The sequence below is a fragment of the Hypanus sabinus genome, chromosome 19 (genome assembly GCF_030144855.1).
Source record: "Hypanus sabinus isolate sHypSab1 chromosome 19, sHypSab1.hap1, whole genome shotgun sequence".
Lineage (NCBI taxonomy): Eukaryota > Metazoa > Chordata > Chondrichthyes > Myliobatiformes > Dasyatidae > Hypanus > Hypanus sabinus.
Window position 1 is genome coordinate 5,283,907 of NC_082724.1, and position 18,239 is coordinate 5,302,145.

General features: G+C 41.6%; 1 protein-coding gene across 4 annotated transcripts in view; it reads right to left on the bottom strand.

The window, feature by feature from the left end:
• The window catches only part of eefsec (eukaryotic elongation factor, selenocysteine-tRNA-specific), a 454,525-nt gene that overhangs the window by 263,535 nt on the left and 172,751 nt on the right, over positions 1 to 18,239 (bottom strand). The gene's annotated exons all lie outside the window — the stretch shown is intronic.

Sequence of the window (18,239 nt, forward strand, 5' to 3'; positions counted from 1 at the left end):
AGATGGCTGGTGAGCCTAAGTCTTGGCTGTATTACTTAAGGCAGGGATTGATAGGTCTTTGATTGGTAAGGCGATTCAGAACCTCAGGGAGAACACAGGAGAATGCTTAGCCATTATTGAACAGGGAAGCAGACTCGATGGGCTGAATGGCTTAATGCTGCTCCTTTATCTTATGGACTTATGATCTTATGGACTTCCTTGGTGAATGTTTTTGGATGTCAGAAAATATCAACAATCTGTCAGAGAAGAAGGCAATAATTCCAATAAGTCAATTCTACCTGATAAATGGGCCATCCAAATCAATTCATTCAACTGGATTTTTCCAGTTGGTGTTCTTTCTTGTAAAAATGTGCTTAATTTACATTTAATTCATGTTTTTCTTGTGAATGCTGCTTATCTGATGCTGTGTGCCTGGGACGCTGCTGCAAGTAAGTTTTTCATTGTGCATTGTGCAGATGACAATAAACTCGACTTTGACCTTGATTTTTTAAGCAGCTGTACATTCAAAGTCAAAGTAAAATTTATTATCCAAGTTCAAAGTAAATTTATTATCAGAGTATGTTCATGTCACCATATTCAACCCTGAGATTCATTTTCTTGTGGGCATTCACAGTAGATATAAAGAAATATAATAGAATCAATGAAAAACTACAAACAAACAAAGATAGACAAATGACTGTTCCTGGAGCTGATGCTATAGGATCTAAGGCTCCTGTACCACCTTTCCAATGACAGCAGCGAGAAGAGAGCATGGCCTGGATGTTTAGGGTTCTTGATGATGGAAAGTAATTGTGTGTTACCATATTCTACCTTGAGATTCATTTACTAGGCATTGAAAGGAACATAAGGAAATGCAATGTAATTTATGAAAAACTATACATAACAGACTGACAAACAACCAATGTACAAAAAAATACAAATAGTGCATTTAAAAAATAACACTAGAACATGAGATCATAGCTATATAAGACCTTGGTCAGACCTCACTTGCAGTACTGTGTTCAGTTCTGGTCACCTCTCTACGGGAAGGATATGGATACTATAGAGAGAGTGCTGAGGAGATTTACAAGGATGTTGCCTGGATTGGAGGGCGTATCTTGTGAGAATAGGTTGAGTGTACTTGGCCTTTTCTCCTTGGAGCAACGGAGGATGAGAGGTGACCTGATCGAGGCATTAATTGTGTGGATAGCCAGAGGCTTTTTCCCAGGGGTGAAATGGCTAACATGAGGGGGCACCGTTTTAAGGTGCTTAGAAATAGGTACCTAGGGGATGTCAGGGGTAAGTTTTTCCACGCACTGCGTGGTGGATGTGTGGAATGCACTGCTGGCAGCAGTGGTGGAAGTGGATACAATAGGGTTTTTTAAGAGACTCCTGGATAGGTACATGGAGGGCTATGCACTAGGGAAATTCTAGGCAGTCTCTAGAGTAGATTACATGGTTAGCACAGCATTGTGGGCCGAAGGACCTGTAATGTGCTGTAAATTTCCATGTTCTATGTTCTATGTTCTATGAGTTGTTAAGTGTCCTTGAAAATGAGTTTGTAGGTCATAAAATCAGTTCAGAGTTGGGATGAGTGAAGTTAACCATGCTGGTTCAGGAGCCTGACAGTTGCAAGGTAATAACTGTTCCTGATCCTGGTGGTGTGGGACATGAAGCTCCTGTACCTCTTGCCTAATGGTACTAGCGAGAAGAGAGTGTGGCTTGGATACTGGGGGTCCTTAGTGAGGGATGTTGTATTCAAGATTGTTTAATGAAATTTCTGGTATGCAGGTGTAAAGAAGAAAGAAATAATTGTCACTCCAAATTCAATGCAGCACAAAAAAAGAACCACAATAAGATTTTAAAAAACTCACAATAGTAAAAACCACAATAAATATAAATACAAGATAGGTTATATACACAGATTGATTGTATGTGCATAATGTACTGTATTACATGGTAAAGGTCTGTACATCAGATGACTTTGACAGGGAATGATGAAGTAGTGGTGATTGGGAGTGTGGAGGGGTGGGTTAGTGGGTGCAGGTGTTGATCAGTCTTACTTCCTGGGAAAAGTAACTGTTTTTGATGGACCTGGCTTGGATGCTTGGTAGCCTCCTTCTTGATGGGAGAGGGACAAACAGTCCATGAACAGGGTGGGTGGAATCCTTTAAGATGTTACTGGCCTTTTTCCAACACCTTTCTGTATATGTACACTACTGTGCAAAAGTCTTTGGCACATATATACATAGCTAGGGTGTCAAAGACATTTGCAAGGTACTGTATATTATGTATTCCCGGGTACCAAATAACATTTAATACTACTGAGCTAATACATACTCTTACTTCTGTTTCCCATCCACCTTCCTATTTTAACCAATACACAGCACAACACAGTACTGTATCCGAGATGGTGAGTAGGCTGATGATGTGTTGATACCTTGTGCATTCCTCTACATCTTGAGTTAGTGAGTCATAGGAATACCATTACACCATCTTTCTGTTCATTTATATTAACCCAGCTACTTCACTCAAACATCCCAATGCACTGCACAAAAACTGACTGACATTGGGTAAAGATGGAAACCACCACCACCAGCAACGTAAAGAATAGCCAAAAATTTGCAGCTTTGAATGGTGCTGCTGGGATAGCGTTCATGTTCCTCGCCAAACAACACCCTTTTATATTTCATTGCCATTTGAATTACTGAAACAGGATGGTAGGCCCCTGCTTAAGTACTTTACCAAACAAAATAAAGCATTTTGTGAATATATTTCTGGTGGTCAGGACCAGAGGGTGAGGGTCAGCCGGTTCTGCTCTCTGCTCTGTGCTTAACTGAGGTTGAGGCTGTGGGCCTGCTCCAGCTGCTCTGGGCTCTGAGCCTGAGGACTCACTTTCATTCTAAATGCTATTTGCTTACTTTCATTGTTTGTGCGATCTCTCTCTCTCTCTCTCTCTCTCTCTCTCTCTCGGCTTTATTATTTTTATTTTAAAGGGTTCTTTGGGGTTTCTTGTTTCGTGGCTGCTTGTAAGGACATGAATCTTAAGGTTGTATACTTGTATACATACTTTGGTAATAAATGTACTTTAAACTTCATTTAATTTAGAAATGCTAAAAACAAGGGCTAGGGTGGCATTGTACCATTCAATGCTTTAGAGTGCCAACTGTAAGATTGGGGTTCAGTTCTGGCTGCTGTTTATAAGGAGTCTATACGTTCCCCATAATCACATGGGTTTCCTCTAGGTGTTCTGGTTTTCTCCCACATTCCAAAGATGTAAGAGTTTGGGTTAGTAATCTGTAGGCATGCTATGTTAGTGGTGGAACCATGGAGACTCTTGCGGGCTGCCTCCAGCACAAATCATACTGTGTTGACTGTTGACAGAAACAACACATTTCACTATAAGCTTCAATGTCATCATCATCGTCATCATCGTCATTATCATTATCATGTGCTGTGTCATATGACGTGGGCGATCATGGTCTCAGGACCATGATTGTTCTTGGCAAATTTTTCTACAGAAGTGGCTTGCCATTGCCTTCTTCTGGACAGAATCTTTACAAGACAGTTGACACTAGTCATTATCAATACTCTTCAGTATTACCTATAGAACTTAAAAAAAATATTGTGGCCTAATAAAATAAGACCCTAGTTGAAAGACTCTATTTAAAATACCTTTAGAACATAAGACAATAAGATATAGGAGCAGAATGAGGTCTGCACTACCATTCAATCATGGCTGATTTTTTAACTACATTCCTTGTAGCTGGAATAAAGAAATATATATCTCAGCAATAAAGAACCAATCAACTTACGCTTTAAATATAACCAGTGACTTGGCCTCCACAGCCGTCTGTGGCAATGAATTCCACAGATTCACCACCCTCTGAATGAGGAAACTCCTCCTTATCTCTGATCTAAAGGGGCATCCCTTTATTCTGAGGTTGTGCTCTCTGGTCCTAGACTTGCCTTACTATTAGAAACATGCTCTCCATGTCCACTCTATCCGGGATTTCAGTATTCAGTCGATTTCAATCAGATTCTCCCTCCCACCTCAACCCCCCTCAAGCAGCAGAAGTACTTTAATGAAAAGGAATATCATAGCATTCAGTGACAAATGTTTTACATAATAAAATTTTAATTAATTTGAATCCAAGCAACCTAGGCAACTATCTCCACAGGTACGAATCAACTGTGTCGAGTCTAAAGATAGGATGGGGATCCTACAAAGTAATTGGACCAAGTAACTCACATTTGTTAGGAACTGAAGAAAAACATGAATATATAGGAGGAACTTAAATCACTGTGTGGATTAGAAGTTCATTATTCCTTGCTACAGTTGCACTCAGCGTCAATAAGACCAAAACTGATTGTGGACTTCAGAAAGGGTAAGACAAGGGAACCATTCCTCATCAGTCGTGAGGGATTAATAGTGGAAAAGGAAGAGCAATTTTAAGTTCCTGGCTTTCGACATCTCTGAGGATCTAACCTGGTTCCAACGTATCGATGCAGCTACAAAGGAGGCACAACAACGGCTATACTTCATTGGGAGTTTGAGGAAATTTGGTATGTCACCAAAGACATTCGCAAATTTCTACAGAACATTCAAATTAGATGCATCACTGTCTAGTTTGGCAGGGGGAGGTGGGAATGGTAGAGGGCAACTGGACGTAATCGAAGTAAGCTGCAGAAGTGTGTAAACTTAGTCAACACCATCATGGGCACTAACCTCCCCAGCATCCAGGACACCTTCAAGGAGCAATGCCTCTAAAAGGAGGCATCCATCAATAAGGACCCTCATCACTCAGGACATACCCTCATCTCATTACTACCACAAGGAAGGAGGTACAGAAGTCTGAAGGCACAATGATTCATGAACATCTTCTTCCCCTCTGCCATCAGATTTCTGAATGGACATTGAACCCATGAACAACACATCACTACTCTTTTATTTCCTTTTTTGCATTACTTATTGAACTACATAAAGACAAATTCCCTAAAAAATGTAGTCAACCCTCTCCTTGGAAGTTTTCATGTTTTATTGTTTTACAACATTGAATCACAGTGGGTTTAATTTGGCAATTTTAATACTGATCAACAGAAAAAGACCCTTTCGTATCAAAGTGAAAACAGATCTCGACAAATTAATTACAAATATAAAACATAGAATAATAGATTACATAAATATTCACCCCCTTCAAGTCAGTATTTAGTAGATGCACCTTTGGCAGCAATTCCAGCCTTGAGTCTGTGTGGATAGGTCTCTATCAGCTTTGCACATCTGGACACTGCAATTTTTCCTTATTCTTCTTTACAAAACTGTTCAATCTCTGTTCAATTGCATGGGGATCGTGAGTGAACAGCCCTTTTCAAGTCCAGCCACAAATTCTCAATTGGATTGAGGTCTGGACTCTGATTTGGCCACTCCAGGACATTAACTTTGTTGTTTTTAAGCCATTGCTGTGTACTTTTTGCTTTATGCTTGGGGTCATTATCTTGCTGGAAAAGAAATCTTCTCCAAAGTCTCAGTTCTCTTGCAGACTGCATCAGGTTTTCCTCCAGGATTCCCCTGTATTCATTTTACTCTCTACCTTCCAGGGCCTGCTGCAGTGAAGCATCCCCACAGCATGACGCAGCCACCACCATGCTTCATGGTAGGGATGGTGAGTTTTTGATGATGTGTGGTGTTTGGCTTGAGCCAAACATAGCGTTTAGTCTGATGGCCAAAAAGCTCAATTTTGGTTTCATCAGACCATAGAACGTACTTCCAGCTGACTTCAGAGTCTCCCACATTCCTTCTGGCAAACTCTCGCCGAGATTTCATGTGAGTTTTTTTTCAACAGTGGCTTTCTCTTTGCCACTCTCCCATAAAGCAGCAACTGGTGAAGCACCCGGGCAACAATTGTTGTATGCACAGTCTCTCCCATCTCAGCTACTGAAACTTGCAACTCCTCCAGAGTTGTCATAGGTTTCTTGATAACATCCATCAATAGTCCCCTTCTTGCACAGTCACTCAGTTTTTGAGGACGGCCTGCTCTAGGCAGATTTACAGCTGTGCCATATTCTTTCCATTTCTTGATGATTGACTTAACTGTACTCCAAGGGTTATTCAACAACTTGGAAATTGTCTTGTATCTATCTCCTAGCATGTGCTTTTCAATAAACTTTTTACAGAGTTGCTTGGAGTGTTCTTTTGTCTTCATGGTGTTGTTTTTGACAGGATACTGACTCACCAGCAGTTGGGCCTTCCAGATATGGGTGTATTTTCACTACAATCAATTGACCTTGACTGCACACAATGATCTCCACTTAAAACCAATTGGCAGCACCAGTGATGATTTGGTGTGTCATATCAAATGAGTAAATACTTATACAATCAATTATTTTGTGTTTTATATTTATAATTAATTTAGATCATTTTGTAAAGATCTGTTTTCACTTTGACACGAGTCTTTTTCTGTTGATCAGTGTCAAAGAAGCCAAATTAATTCCACTGTGATTCAGTGTTGTAAAACAATAAAACATGAAAACTTCTGGGGGGGGAATGGATATTTTTATAGGTACTATATATGTACTTACTGGAATTTACAATTTTCCTTATTATGTATTTCAATGTACTGTTGCTGCAAAACAAATTTCATGACATATGCCAGTGATATTAAACCTGAGTCTGATTCTGACAATACATCACTCATTCATTTACTGTTGAAGAAATCATTCATCCAGAGAGGGTGTAGAAAAAATTCACGAGGACGCTGCCTGGACAAGACGGTCCAAGTTACAGGGAGAGGTCGGATCTTTACTCCTTGGAGCGCAGGAGAATGAGTGCTGACCTCATGGATATTTATCAAAAAATGAGGGGTATGGATAAGATGGACAGTCATAGTCTTTTCCCCAGGGTCAGGGCATAGATGCAAGATATGATGTGAGAGATTTAAGAGACCTAAGAGGTAATTTCTTTACACAGAATGTAGTGAGTACCCGAATGAGCTGCCAGAGGAAGTGGTTGAAGTGGGTACATTGCACCATTTGAGAGTCACTTGGATAGGTACATGGAGGAAAGAGGCTTAGAGTGCCATGTGCTGAACACGAGCAATTGGGGCTAGCAGGGAGGTCCTGTGCTTGGTATGAAGGGCCTCTTTCCATGCTCTGTTACTCAATAAATCTAAATTTAGTTACTAGTTAAATCCGTAAGAAATTTTAGTTTTGTAATGTACAAAATCGGTAGCCTCCAACCTGATGGCATGAATATCAATTTCTCCTTCACATAAACAAATTTCCCCGCCTCTCTTCCTCTATTCCCCAACCTCTTCTCACCTGCCTATTACTTCCCCCTAGGTCTCCTCTTCCTTCCCTTTCTCCCATGGTCCACTCTCCTCTCCTATCAGATTCCTTATTCTCCAGCCCTTGACCTTTCCTACCCACCTGACTTCACCTTTCACCTTCCAGCTAGCCTCTTTCCTCTCCCCCACCTTTTTATTCTGGCCTCTTCCTCCTTCCTGGCTCGAAAAGTCAACTTTCTATTCATTTCCATAGATGCTGCCTCACCTGCTGAGTTCCTCCAGCATTTTGTGTGTGTTGAGTTGAACAGGATTAATGGCAGGATTCTAAACAGTGTGGAGATCTTTGGGTCCACATCCATAATTGGCATGCAAGCCAAGAAGGTGCAGGGTGTGTGGTCCTTCGTTAGTCAAGTTCTGAGCTCAAGAACCGCAGGTTATTGTTGCAGCTCTATAAAACTATTGCACCACACAGCTCTGGTCATCTCAATATGAGAAGGATATGGAACCTTTAGATAGGGCGCAGGGGAGATTTACTAGAACGCTGTCTGGATTAGAGAGTATGTCTTATGAGATAAGTTTGAGTGAGCTGTGTTTTTCTCTTGGTAATGAAGGAGAATGAGAAGCCACTTGCTGAAGGTGGTTAAGACAAAAGGCTTAGACTGAGTGAACAGTCAGCACATTTTTCCCAGGACAAAGATGGCTAATGCAAGAGAACTTAATTTTAAGGTAATTGATGGAAAGTACAGGGGGATGTCAGAGGTAAGTTCTTTACAATGAAAGTGGGTGCATGGAATATGATGCTAGGGGTGTGTTGGTAGAGGCAGATGCATTTATTATTGCATTTAATAGTTGGTAGAGGCAAATGCATTATTATTACATTTAAGAAACTTTTAGGTGGGCACACAGATGATAGAAAAATTGAGGGCAATGTGTGAGGGAATAGGTTAGATTGATCTTGGTGCAAGTTAAAAGGTCAGCACAGTATCAGAGGCCGAAGGGCCTGTACTTGCTGTACCTTTTTATGTTCTAACTGCTAAAGTAAATGAAAAGCATTGTGCACTCTGAGTAACAAGGGAAAATTAATGCAAAGTTGCAGGAAGGAAACGGGTTAGCCCACACCTGAAAAATGCAGGTCCCTTTCTCCAGAATTCCAGGTATCAACCTCTTGCCAGAAATTGCTTTCTATACATTGCTTTCTTAACAAAATCAGATGTAAAAGAGCTAATGAAAAGACCCCTGTTTTTTTGCCAACTACCATTTCTTATTAAGACTAAAAGTAAAAGTTAGGATCAAATTTCAGGCCTCTTAAGCAGTTAACCAGTTTTAGAAACAAGACAGAAGTCTGCATCACAGCTTCCAGCTCGTTTTTTTTCTTCCTCACGGTCTGGAGACAATTGGGTCATTTTTTTCCTACTGGAAGAAAAAACATTAATTTCAGAAAAGGTTTCCTAAAGTGACTGGAAGAAAAATAAGGAAAGCAGAATCCAATTTTTCATTAAAACTTTTCTTCTTGGATAACCCCCAAAATATAACTAAGAAGATGAGAGTTGACAAGAAGAAGCTGGTGGTCATTAACAAAGGACCAGAATAAAACTAAACAAAACCTGTGCATCTAAAGATGAGTTAAAACAAATAATTTTACTGATACTAATCGGTGAAAAAACATAGTCCCGTATTTGCTTTTCGGTTACCAATTCACTGTTTCAGAGAGTGATGTTCCCCTCAAGGATCCAGGATCAAAGATCAACATTATTTGCCAAATACATCTACACTCATTAGGAATTTTACTGTTGTGTGGAAAACAATTATAACAACGACGATGAATAAATGAATTGAATTGACTTTATTTCTTACATCCTTCACATACATGAGGAGTAATAATCTGTACGTTACATCTCCGTCTCAATGTGCAATGTGCAATCATAGTGATTTGTAATAATTATATAAACAGAACAGTCAATGTAACGTAGAATACACTCAAATCAGTGTGATTTAATCAGTCTGATGGCCGGGTAGAAGAAGCTGTCCCGGAGCCTGTTGGTCCTGGATTTTATGCTGCAGTACTATTTCCCAGATGGTAGCAGCTGGAATAGATTTTGGTTGGGATGACTCGGGTCCCCAATGGTCCTACGGGCCCTTTTTACATGCCTGTGTTTGTAAATGTCCTGAATCATGGGAAGTTCACATCTACAGATGCGCTGGGCTATCCACACCACTCTCTGCAGAGTCCTGCGATTTAGGGAGGTACAGTTCCCATACCAGACAGTGATGAAGCCAGTCAGGATGCTCTCAATTGTGCCCCTGTAGAAAGTTCTTAGGATTTGGGGGCCCCATACCAAACTTCCTCAATTGCCTGAGGTGAAAGACGCGCTGTTGTGCCTTTTTCACCACACAGCTGGTGTGTACAGACCACATGAGTTCCTCGGTGATGTGGATGCAGATGAACTTAAAGCTGTTTACCCTCTCAACCCCAGGTCCATTGATGTCAATTGGGGTTAGCCTGTCTCCATTCCTCCTGTAATCCACAACCAGCTCCTTTGTTTTTGCAACATTGAGGGAGAGGTTGTTTTCTGGACACCACTATGTCAGGGTGATGACTTCTTCTCCGTAGGCCAACTTGTTATTGTTTGAGATAATAAATAATTATTTAAAAATATATTTTAAAATTTTGTTTTTAAAGCCCTATAGCACTTTTCAGAAGGGAGCTTATAGAAAAGGCTCCACTTGCCAGTGTGTCCAAATAGGTCCAGAAATAGTTCCACATAAACCCAATTTAGGAGAGACTACTTTAACATGAGAGTGGTGAAAACGTCAGGGTCTACAGAAGATAATGGATAGACATCCATGGGAAACTGTAGAAGAGAGTGTGGGAATGGGACTGTACAGATTACTCTATTGGGAATGAGCCGGAACTTGATTGGTTAAATAGAAACATTATGATACAGTAGAAGACCAACACTAAGACGGACAGAATCGATGCATTTAAAAAGAAATGCTAACATGTGAAGCTCTACCTGTGGAGAAAAGGAATGAAACTGATTGGACGAAGAACAGTGGAGACGGCACAATTTAACCACCTTTAAATATAGGAAAGATGTGGAAGTTTTAGAGAGGGCGCAGAGGAGGTTTACCTGAATTTGAGAGCATGTCTTATGAGGAAAGTTTGTTCAGCCTAGGGATTTTCTCTTTGGAGTAAAGGAGGCTGACAGGTATCTTGATAGCGGTGTACGAGATGATAAGAGGCACAGACAGAGTGGACAGTCAGAAATTTCTTTCCTAGGGCCGCAGTGGCTAATAATTTCCAGGTGATTGCAGGAAAGAATGGGGGGATGTCAGAGGTACGCAGAGAGTGGTGGGTGTGTAGAATGTGCTGCCATCAGTGGTAGAGGCAGATACATTTTTCTATCACCCATGTGCCTATCTGAGAATCACTTAAGTGCCCCAAAAGAGATTCTTAAATATGCACATGGATGGTAGAAAAATGGAGAGCTATCCGGGAGGGAAGGGCTATGTTGATCTTGGAGTAAGTTAAAAGGTCGGCACAAGACTGTGGGCCAACTGGTCTTTACTGCACTGTACTGTTTTGAAGAGAATTTCTCCTGGATTTTGTTACATTTCTTCCTACAGGTGAATGCAAGATGCCGGAGCCACCCAAAGCAAAGTGCTGAATATTTAAGTTTATGTCTAAACACTAAAAAGGTTCAGAGTGGTTAAGGTATTTTAGTTTAGGACACATTAGCTGTATATTATGAACAATGTAAATTAGATCAAGCAGTAGCAGATTATTATGCATTGAATTCTAATTAATAAATAAACCACGTTGAAAATAGCAGGATATTTTTCCCCTAAAGCAGCAGACTTCTTAGCACTACATTCACAGGGACCGCACAGAGTCACAGTCATAGAAAAATACAGCACAGAAACAGGCCCTTTGGCCCATCTAGCCCATGCCAAACAAATTAAACTGCCCACTCCCATCGTCCTGCTCCGGGACCATAGTCCTTTATACCCCTACCATCCATGTACCTATCCTAACTTCTCCTAAATATTGAAATCAAGCTCACATGTACCACTTGCACTGGCAGCTCATTCTACACTCTCACAACCCTTTGAGTGAAAAAGTTTCCCCTCCTCTTCCCCTTAAACTTTTCACTTAGCCCATGGACCTCTAGTTGTAGTCTCACCCAACTTCAATGGAAAAAGCCTGCTTTCATTTACCTTATCTATACCCTTCATAATTTTGTATACCTCTATCAAATCTCCCCTCAATCTTCACACAAGCTGAAAATTTGAGTACTGCTAAGAGCTCTGGTCTACATCTTGTAATAATGGCCCAGAATCTCTGAAAAGATACAGCAGTCATTACATAAAACTGCTGTAAGAGGGTGTTTATATCTATCAAGAAGAACTGAATTGATTGGAGTCACTTGGAAAGAGGTTACTGAGATGTTATCTGACTGAAATGATGCTGAAAGGGCTTGGCACTGTACATATAGATGACTTAAGCAGCATCCTCATAGAAACATACAGCACTACACAGGCCCTTCGGCCCACAAAGCTGTGCTGAACATATCCCTGCCTTAGAACTACCTAGGCTTTAACCATAGCCCTCTATTTTTCTAAGCTCCATGTAGCTATCTAGGAGTCTCTTAAAAGACCCTATCGTTTCCGCCTCCACCACCGCCGTCAGCAGCCCATTCCACATACTCACCACTCTCTGTGTAAAAAACTTATCTCCGACATCTCCTCTGTACCTACTTCCAAGCACCTTAAAACTGTCTCCTCTCGTGCTAGCCATTGCAGCCCTGGGGAAAAGCCTCTGACTATCCACATGATCAATACTTCTCATTATCTTGTACACCTCTATCAAGTCACCTCTCATCATCCGTCATTCCAAGGAGAAAAGGCCGAGTTCACTCAACCATACATACAGAACCATCATACCACGTACAGAAGCTACAATGAACTGTCGGAGCAGCAGAAAAGGTCAATGGCTGCAGTCAACCACTACTACAGGTAAGTGTCCAGAACAAAGAAGTGGGCAGGAAAAATAATTGTGAATATTATCCATCTTGCAAACTGCCTTTTCCAAAAGCTTCCCTCTGTAAAGTGCTCTAGGGCTATTAAAACAAAAACTTCACACATCTTTAAAGTTTCTTCCCCCAGGTGGTTTATCTGATCAACCACTTGAGTTAGACCTCACCCCTACTTCTTTATTACCCCCATCACTGCACTGTAGATGCTTTAAACCACTTGTTATAATCTTGTTTACATTGTAAATACAGATGGTATTTGTTATTTAAGCACACTTTATTCCGTATACGTTCTTTAACCTTTACCTTTTCAGTTTATATATAATTCTTTGCTCTTTATTAATGCTGAATATTGTTGCTTTTTTATTGCATGCCACAGCCTGACCAACACACCACAGTAAATTCCTAATACATATAACCATATAACAATTACAGCACGGAAACAGGCCATCTCGGCCCTTCTAGTCCGTGCCGAACGCTTACTCTCACCTAATCCCACTGACCCGCACTCATCCCATAACCCTCCATTCCTTTCCTGTCCATATACCTATCCAATTTTGCTTTAAATGACAATACTGAACCTGCCTCTACCACTTCTACTGGAAGTTCATTCCACACAGCTACCACTCTCTGAGTAAAGAAATTCCCCCTCATGTTACCCTTAAACTTTTGCCCCCTAAGTCTCAACTCATATCCTCTTGTTTGAATCTCCCCTACTCTCAATGGAAAAAGCCTATCCACATCAACTCTATCTATCCCCCTCATAATTTTAAATACCTCTATCAAGTCCCCCTTCAACCTTCTACACTCCAAAGAATAAAGACCTAACTTGTTCAACCTTTCTCTGTAACTTAGGTGCTGAAACCCAGGTAACATTCTAGTAAATCTTCTCTGTACTCTCTCTATTTTGTTGACATCTTTCCTATAATTTGGTGACAAGAACTGTACACAATACTCCAAATTCGGCCTTAACAATGCCTTGTACAATCTTAACATTACATCCCAACTCCTATACTCAATGCTTTGATTTATAAAGGCCAACATACCAAAAGCTTTCTTCACCACACTATCCACATGTAAACATATATGGCAAATAAAGTTGATCCTTAATATATACGCCTGTTGGAATCAACAGACTGGGCTCCAAACCCTCAACTGGGTTCCCAGTTGACTGGAAATCAACTAGTCACTATTAAATCCATTCATGATTCAGGAGAAACCAGCTTACCCAGTGAGAGGGAGAATGTGGAACTCATACTTACAGACAGGAGATGAGAGACAGTTATTGAGTCATCAGGTTACATAATGGAGAAACAGCCCTTCAGCCCAACTCATCGATACCAACCAAACTCTCTACCTGAGATCGTCCCACTTACCTGTATTTGGCCAAATCCATCTAAACTTTCCTATCTACAAACCTGTCCAAATGTCTTTTAAACATGTAAGTTTGGTATGTCACCAAAGACTCTAGAAAATTTCTACAGATGTACCGTGAAGTTGCATCATTGTCTGGTACGGAGGGACCTCTGCACAAAATAGGGAAAAGCTGCGGAATATTGCAAATTCAGGCAGCTCCATCAGGATGAGCACTAGCCTCCTCCCATCAAGAACTCCTTCAAAAGATGATGCCTCAAAAAGGCAGCATCTATCATTAAGAACCCTATAACCCAGGACATGCCCTCCTCTCATTGCTAACATCAGGGAGGATGTGCAGGAGCCTGAAGACACACACACTCAACACTTGAGGAACAAATTCTTCTCCCTCTCCCAGTTTCATCTATCACCTGCCAACTTGTACCTCTTCCTCCCCTCCTCCCCACCTTCTTATTCTGACTTCTTTCCCCTTCCTTTCCAGTCCTATTGAAGGGTCTCAGCCTGAAGCATCAATTGTTTATTCCCATCCATTGATGCTGCCTGGCCTGCTGAGCTCCTCCAGCAGTTTGTGAGTATTGCTCTGGATTGCCAACATCTACAGTACCTCTTAGACTATAAGTCATAGGAGCAGAATTAGGCCATTCAGCCCATCAAGTTTGCTCCACCATTACTTCATGGCTGATCCCGGTTCCCACTCAACCCCATACACCTGCCTTCTCGCCATATCCTTTAATGCCCTGACCAAGCAGGAAACTATCAGCTTCCGCTTTAAATATACCCATGAACTTGGCCTCCACCACAGTCTGCGGCAGAGCATTCCACAGATTCACTACTCTCCTGCTAAAAAAATTCCTACTTATCTCTGTTCTAAAAGGTCACCCCTCAATTTTAAGGCTGTGCCCACATTCTGGATAACCCCACCATAGGAAACATCCTCTCCACATCCACCCTGTCTAATCCTTTCAACATTCAGTAGGTTTCCATGAAATCCCCCAGCATTCTTCTAAATTCCAGTGAATACAGGCCCAAAGGCTGCCAAACGCTCCTCATATGTTAATCCCTTCATTCCTGGAATCATCCTCGTGAACCTTCTCTGGACTATCTCCAATGACAACACATCCTTTCTGAGATACGGGGCCCACAATCGCTTGTGTTTAAGATTTATCAAGAAGCTGTCCAGAGTACACAGACAAAATGCTGGAGAAACTCAGCAGGTCAAGGTGCATCTGTGAAAAGGAATCGTTGATGTTTCAGGTTGAGACTCTTAAAAAAGACTGGAAAGGAAGGGGCTTCTTCAGGCAGAATAGGAAGGTGGGAAAGGGATAGGAGTTCAGGCTGGAAGCCAGGCAAGGGGGAAGGAAGAGGGTATGACGGAGGTTGGTTTTTCCCATAGAGAGTGGTGGAACATGCTACTGGGAGTAGTGATAGAGGCAGATATATTAAGGCTATTTAAGAGACTGTTAGATAGGCACATGGATAATAGAAAAATGGAGGGCTATGTCGGAGGGAAAGGTTAGATTAATCTTGGAGTAGGTTAACAGGTCGGCACAACATTGTGGACTAAATGGCCTGTACAGGTGGACAGAGAAAAAGATTCACACTTTCTTGAATGAGTGTACCGTCCTCGCTGACGTGTGACTGGAGACCTCAAGCCCATGCATCAGGGGCACAAGTAGGATCCATGGGAGCAACGAAAGGAACACAGCATCTCACAAACTATGCACCAGTGCAGCCCTGCCCTTGTTGGCCACTTCAGAGCACATTACACTAGGGTGAAGGCAAGCCACTCTGATTCACAAGGGACCACAAGGGCAGACAATGTCAATTTAGGCCGCCTGCTGTTACTGTTTATAAAGACCCAGTAAACCCATCTGCAATGAATGCCTACTTAGATATGGCAGTGCCATCCTAACTTGCAGTAAAGTTCAGATACCACCATTGGAATGGGACAACAAGGAATAGAACAAGGTTCGATTCCCTGGCCATCTGTAACGTTTATACCTTCCCCCCTTGACCATGTGGGTTCCCTCTAAGTGCTCCAGTTTCCTTCCACATTCCAAAATTGTACAGTTAGGGTTACAGTTAGTGAGCTGATCATATGCTACGTTGGCGCCCGAAGTGTGGCAATACTTGTGGGCTTGTCCCCAGCACAATCCTTGCTGATCTGGCCCAAACAATGCACTTCACTGTGTGTTTTTTTAGAGATACAGCACAGTAACAGGCCCTTCTGTCCCAGCAAGTCCATACCACCCAATTACACCCATGTGACCAATTAAACTACTCATTCATACACCTTTGGAATGTGGGAGGAAACCGGAGCACCCGGAGGAAACCCACACGGTCACAGAGAGAACATACACTCATTTTACAGATAGCGACGGGAATTGAAGGTCGCTGATGCTGTAATAGTGTTAAACTAACCACTGTGTTAAACTAACCATTTGTAGATGTAACAAATAAAGCTAACGTCTCTTTACAAGGAGAGTTAGGCACATCGGGCAGCAATCTTGCCATTTCTTTAGCACTTATCTGTTTTACGAGGCCGAGTTGCTCACTCGACACTCAACCCTGCACAGCATGTAAGGAGCTGCCCGGATTTGAACCCGGCACCTCTTGTTCCGAAGTCCAGGTGCAGGTACCACTGTACCACCAGCACAGTCCACTTAGAAGGAGAGGCAGATCCCAATGGACTGAGTGGGTTGGCTGTGATAGAGCATTCCAAAAAAAATATGGAAACCAAAAATTTCCTGACTGTGACAAGCAACAATTTAAGTCGAGCTCAGTGCTCCTTTAAAGCCTGCACTGTGAGCAGTAACCCAATCCATGCTTCCAGCTCTGATTCCTCCGGGATTATGTGCACTGCATTGACCAGGTCGCCTGACTGCCTTTAGGAGAGAAGTGTAAGCCACAACCTTCCTTCCCCGCTTCTGGTTTGCATTAGAGCAGTTCTGCCTGGCTCCTCTCCCTTTGGCTCTTCTGGCTTCTGAATAATACACACCATTAAACTTATGACCTTCCTCCCAATACGAGTTATTAGTTAATGCAGCCCCGTGCAGATAGGAACAAATTGGTTGGTTTAATTGCAACGAAAGAAAGAGACACAGATGTCACATTCACAAACTCCTGAGAACTCCACAAATTATCACTTCAAAACAAAATTAAATCATTTCTAAAGAACCATCTTAACAGAGTTTAAGAAAATACTGGAATAAAATCTCAAGGTTTTGAATCTTGCATTTAATTGTGTACATCTGATAATATTTCTACATTGTAAGATCCAATTAAATACACAATAGTTTTTTACAATGTAATTAATAATATGCACCAAGATCACACGAAACAAAAGATATGTCTCATGTTCAGAATTATTATGAGAAGTGACCCACACATTAGCGTTCAGGTTCTACACACAGATGCTGATGGGTCTATTGTGCCTTTTCAGAAAATTTTCCTTGAATTTCAGACTAACAGTTACCTCGTGGGTAGAACAGCAAGATTATACCTTGGTTCCTCTAATCTGGACATTTATTATTGTCAACTAAAATGGGAAGAAGGGATAAACCAGTAAATTACACTCTACACACAAAATGCTGGAGGAGCTCAGCAGGCCAGGCAGCATCTATGGGAAAAAAGTACAGTCAACATTTTGGGCTGAGACCCTTCAAAAGGACTGTACTTTTTGCAATAGATGCTGCTTGATCTGCTGAGTTCCTCCAGCATTTTGTGCGTGTTGCTTGGATTTCCAACATTTTCAGATTTTCTCTGGTTTGCGATTAAATTACATTCTAGTTAGTTTGATACCCAATGGTGGGAAACTATTAGAATCCGTCGTGAGCTAAACTGCAAAAATGAAGCAACTGGAGAAGGTGTGTATTCACTCTATCTACGTCCCTCGTGATTTTATGTACCTTGCAATTTCCCAAGGTCTAAGGTATAGCACAAATACGAGAGATTCAGCAGTTGTTGGAAATCCAAAGCAACACTCATAAATTGCTGGAGGAACTCTAGCCTGTCCAACCTGTCTCTGTGACTCATTCCCCCAGCTGGTGGATACAGCCCAACCCATTGTAGGTAAAGCCTCCCGAGCACTGCCACAGGAAAGCAGCATCAATCATCAAAGACACCCACCATCCAGACCATGCTTGATTCTTACTATTGCCATCAGGAAGGAGGTACAGGAGCTCCAGATCCCACACCACCAGGTTCAGGAACAGTTATTACCCATCAATCATCAGATTCCTGAGCCAGTGTGAACCACTATACTCACTTCTACACTTAACTGAACACTTTCAAGGACTCTACAACTCATGTTCTCAATATGAATAAATAAATAAATGAATTAATTGATTGATTATTTATGTATTTGTTTAGTTTGCATTTGCACAGGTTGTCTTGCACAGTGAGTGATTGTCAGTCTTTTTGTGTAGTTGTTCATTGATTCTCTTTGTTCTACAGTTCTGGTAGCCGCTCTATAGAACGTGCAAGAAGATTCCCAATGGCCTGAAGTAGGGGAGGCTTGAGTTTGAAGGAGGCACTGGAGAGAACTGGAAAACTTCTACCAGTGTTCACC